Below are 5,141 nucleotides of genomic sequence, written 5' to 3' on the forward strand. Positions count from 1 at the left end.
CCGGGGCGTAGTTCGGGACGCCGACGAAAAAGTGGGAAGCGCAACTCGGATCTTCGCCGTTTTTGCAGGAGTGAGTGGCGGCCCTCCTGCGAGACCAAGAAGCATCGATTCGTGCACGAATTCGGCGCCTTTCGACGTGATCGCCGGCGACCGTCGCTCGAGTAGGGCAAACCGCGTCTGCCGGGGCGGGCTTCGGGACGCCGATGCGAAAGTGGGAAACGCTGCTCGGATGTTCGCCGTTTTTGGCCGAGTGAGTGCTGGCACACGGGCGAAGCCAAACGGGGCCGATTACGGCACGATATCGGCGTCTTTCGACGTGCCCGCCGGCGACCGTCGCACGAGTACGGTAAACCGCGTCAGCCCGGGCGGAGTTCGGGACGCCGATGCGAAAGTGGGAAGCGCCGCTCGGATCTTCGCCGTTTTTGGAGGAGTCAGTGGCGGCACTCCGGTGAAGCCAAGGTGCGCCAATTCGCGCACGATATCGGCGTCTTTCGACGTGCCCGCCGGCCACCGTCGCACGAGTACGGCAAACCTCGTCTGCCGGGGCGGGGTTTGCGACGCCGACGCAAAAGTGGGAACCGCCGCTCGGATGTTCGCCGTTTTTGGCAGAGTGAGTGCTGGCACTCCGGCGAAGCGAAAGAGCGTGAATGCGCCCACGAAAGTAGCGTATTTGGACGTGCTTGACGGCGACCGCCGCAGGAGTACGAAAAACCACGTCAGCCGGGGCGAGCGACCCACGGCGGTCTGGGTGCTTATCGCTGCTATTATAGGGGCACCCCGGCAGACGCAGAAAGAAAAAAAAAAATGGGGACATGGCGTGCGTCACCGTGCGGCTTCGCAGCGTTGCCGAAGTCGCCGAGCCCTTCGACTGAGCCGAACGGCGGACAGGGAACGTTGGTCGGCCGTTCTAACCTGTCGGTGCCACGCCGAGACGTCGTTAAGGAAAACCGCGTCGTGGGCCTCTACGACGCCGTCGAGTCGTTGTACGTTTGGTGTCCAGCGTGTCGGCAGCGAGTAGCGGACACGTCGTTCACGACTTCGGTCTTTCGCAGTCGACGCGAACTTGCGGAGAGTCGTGGTGCCTCACGTTTTCGGCAGAAACCGCGGCGGAATTTTCCCGTGCGTGCGCGCACGACCTCGGTGCTGTGCCGTCAGCGTAGTGTTGCACAAACTCGTGGCCTACCCAAGGTGCGGTACGTTTGCGGCCGTATCCTCGGTGGGAATTTCGTGAGTAGGGTCGCAAATTCTACGACCTCGGCGGGTTTGAGAGCGACGTAGACTTGTGGCACGCTCAACATGCCACACGTTTCGGGGCACACCCGCGGTGAAATTTTCTCGAGTACGCTCGTATTAGGGCCCAAGGAGGTCTGGGTACTTATCGCTGCTATTATGTGGGGGTTCTCGTGAGCGGCGTACGCGAAAGCGACCGGGTGTCTGATATGCGGCGGGCTTCGGCCTCGTCAAGCGTGTCCTCGGGTCTGCTCCAGGGGAATCCACGGCAGTCGTCTGCAGCCTCATCCGCTTGATGCGTTAGGGGCTGGTTGTCGGACGGTGCCGTTTTACCACGATATCGAGGTGTGTTCCGTGTCGTCCTCGGGCGATTCAGATGCGAAAGCGCCGAAGACGCGGGCGTGACCCGTCGTCTGGCGGCTTTGCAGTCTCGGCTCCGTTGCTAGTTCCGGCCGGTCCACCGACAGTGCAGCGGGCTTGGGCAACCCGCACGGCGCGACCGAGTCGATGCAACGAAAAAGAGCGAGCATGAACGTGCTTCTTGCCGCACGGCTCCCACTCGTCTTTCGGGAAGGTTGTGCCGTAGCGAGCTCGAACGCCGTCATCTCGGAGTGCAAAATAAGCGTGTTGGGGCGCCTGAAGGTGGCCTCCGCCGCACACAGACTGCGTCCGGCCCGCCGAGGGCGAGGACGGACGCGCAGTCGAACGATTACCTGGTTGATCCTGCCAGTAATCATATGCTTGTCTCAAAGATTAAGCCATGCATGTCTAAGTACATGCCGAAATAAGGCGAAACCGCGAATGGCTCATTAAATCAGTTATGGTTCCTTAGATCGTTTCTTCCTACTTGGATAACTGTGGCAATTCTAGAGCTAATACATGCAGTGAGCCTGGAGCCCTTTGGGTAACGGGTGCTTTTATTAGACCAAGATCGATCGGGTTTCGGCCCGTATTGTGTGGTGACTCTGGATAACTTTGTGCTGATCGCATGGCCACGAGCCGGCGACGTTTCTTTCAAGTGTCTGCCTTATCAACTTTCGATGGTAGGTTACTTGCTTACCATGGTTGTTACGGGTAACGGAGAATCAGGGTTCGATTCCGGAGAGGGAGCCTGAGAAACGGCTACCACATCCAAGGAAGGCAGCAGGCGCGCAAATTACCCACTCCCGGCACGGGGAGGTAGTGACGAAAAATAACAATACGGGACTCTTTTGAGGCCCCGTAATTGAAATGAGTACACTCTAAATCCTTTAACGAGGATCAATTGGAGGGCAAGTCTGGTGCCAGCAGCCGCGGTAATTCCAGCTCCAATAGCGTATACTAAAGCTGCTGCGGTTAAAAAGCTCGTAGTTGGATCTCAGTTCCAGACGAGTAGTGCATCTACCCGATGCGACGGCTCGGACTGAACATCATGCCGGTTCTTTCTTGGTGCACTTCATTGTGTGCCTCGAGATGGCCGGTGCTTTTACTTTGAAAAAATTAGAGTGCTCAACGCAGGCGAGTCGCCTGAATAAACTTGCATGGAATAATAGAACAAGACCTCGTTTCTGTTCTGTTGGTTTTTGGAATACGAGGTTATGATTAAGAGGGACGGACGGGGGCATTCGTATTGCGGCGCTAGAGGTGAAATTCTTGGACCGTCGCAAGACGAACTACTGCGAAAGCATTTGCCAAGAATGTTTTCATTGATCAAGAACGAAAGTCAGAGGTTCGAAGGCGATCAGATACCGCCCTAGTTCTGACCATAAACGATGCCAACCAGCGATCCGCCTGAGTTACTCAAATGACTCGGCGGGCAGCTTCCGGGAAACCAAAGTATTTGGGTTCCGGGGGAAGTATGGTTGCAAAGCTGAAACTTAAAGGAATTGACGGAAGGGCACCACCAGGAGTGGAGCCTGCGGCTTAATTTGACTCAACACGGGAAAACTTACCCGGCCCGGACACTGGGAGGATTGACAGATTGAGAGCTCTTTCTTGATTCGGTGGATGGTGGTGCATGGCCGTTCTTAGTTGGTGGAGCGATTTGTCTGGTTAATTCCGATAACGAACGAGACTCTAGCCTATTAAATAGGTGCGGGGTTCCCAGCACCTTACAACCTTCTTAGAGGGACAAGCGGCTCCTAGCCGCACGAAACAGAGCAATAACAGGTCTGTGATGCCCTTAGATGTCCGGGGCCGCACGCGCGCTACACTGAAGGAAGCAGCGTGTCTTTATCCCTGTCTGAAAAGACTGGGTAACCCGTGGAACTTCTTTCGTGATTGGGATAGGGGCTTGCAATTGTTCCCCTTGAACGAGGAATTCCCAGTAAGCGCGAGTCATAAGCTCGCGTTGATTACGTCCCTGCCCTTTGTACACACCGCCCGTCGCTACTACCGATTGAATGATTTAGTGAGGTCTTCGGACCGATGTCCGGCGCGGCCTTTCGGTTGCGCCGGTCTGTTGGAAAGATGACCAAACTTGATCATTTAGAGGAAGTAAAAGTCGTAACAAGGTTTCCGTAGGTGAACCTGCGGAAGGATCATTAACGGATTGTGAAGGGTGAGCGCCTCAGCTGCGTCTGCGCCCGACACTTTCTGCCGCTGACCCCGTTTGGACGCGGGGTCGGCTTTTCCCCACGGGGCTGCCTGAATGTGGAGCGGCACCCCGTGACAAATTGTTGCGCCCAGCGGACGCCAACACCGCGACCTTGGACGGTCGGCCAGGTGGCGGACGCGGGTACAAACGGCGCAACGCACTCATAGGTCGGCTTTCGACCCGCCACTGCACCGTGGCTCGAAGCGCTCGAAATGCGCGACCCGACCGCTGCGGGACCGCCTAGTACTGTAAACAGGAGCGGCGGAGCGCGAACGGCGAGTCGTGGTTACGTCGGTAGAAGGCGAGGCTGCGCGTTCCCGAAACGCCAGCCGAGTGCCCTCCCGACCGTTCGAGCGTGCAAGAACGAGACCCGACAATCGCGCGGCGACTGCCAAGTACGAGAGGAACGGCACAAGCGTCGGCGGTCGGTCAAGGAACTGGCGATGTGACGGGTCCGCTGTGCACCAGTGCATACCGTCCCGCCGTCCGCGGCAAGCGCCTCCGCGTCCTCGGGTGACGGAGGCTGCCGGTCGGTTCTTGCAGGCGAGGGATCTCGCTGGCACCGGTTCGCGTTGACGCGCGGCCGGTCATGGCACGGCGATGCGACGGCCGAGGTGCGCAGTACTCGATGGAGGAACCGCACGCTCCGATGACCGTCCCGCCCTCCGCGGCGTATGCGTACCGACCGTAATGGTTGCAGCAGCGCCGGCCGGCTTTTGAATTCGCCACACGAAACACGGTGCGAGATCGCGGTTAGGGGAGCGTCGACGTTGCCAGGCGTTTTGCTTGCTGCCGAGGGAAAGGCGGCACGGCCACGTCGCGCTCGTCGCGATTAGCGGGTCTGCGCGCTTTGGGAAGGTGCCGCAACGACTTGCCGAAAGAGGAAGCACGGAAGAACGAGGGACTTGGACGTCCCGACAATTGAACGCACTTGCGGCCAGGCCCTTGCTGGCTTCGTTCTTCCGCCTCGAGTAGGCTCGTACGCGGCTCCGGCGCCGAAAGTGGTCCTTGGCACCGACTTCGGTGGACGTGGGAAGTGCCGCGCAAGTACGGCGCGCCTGGCTCCACCTGTTGGCTAAAGTAGGCAGCCGGATCGGCATTTTGGTGTGCGGTGGCAAACCGTGGATGCGAAAAAAGCTTGTGCGATTTCGTGGAACAAAAAGCGGGGGTCCCCCTTTTTATGCGGAGGAGACCGACCCGCCCGCCGTGGTGAACCGCGACGCCACGGTAAAAACGGGAGAGGCTTGTCGATGGGACCGTGCATCCCGCGCTCCACGGAGGCCGGGAGGCGGCCGCCCGAGGAAATGTGTAGCCGTCGAGGCCCGCATCTGCGTGC

General features: G+C 58.8%; 1 non-coding gene across 1 annotated transcript; it reads left to right on the forward strand.

The window, feature by feature from the left end:
- Nucleotides 1–1,940: 1,940 nt before the first annotated feature.
- LOC142791947 (small subunit ribosomal RNA) lies at nucleotides 1,941–3,755 on the forward strand. Its single transcript, XR_012890528.1, has one exon. It is a non-coding gene; the product is annotated as a small subunit ribosomal RNA (ribosomal RNA).
- The last annotated feature ends 1,386 nt before the right edge of the window (nucleotides 3,756–5,141 follow it).

The sequence above is a fragment of the Rhipicephalus microplus genome, unplaced genomic scaffold (assembly GCF_043290135.1).
Source record: "Rhipicephalus microplus isolate Deutch F79 unplaced genomic scaffold, USDA_Rmic scaffold_199, whole genome shotgun sequence".
Lineage (NCBI taxonomy): Eukaryota > Metazoa > Arthropoda > Arachnida > Ixodida > Ixodidae > Rhipicephalus > Rhipicephalus microplus.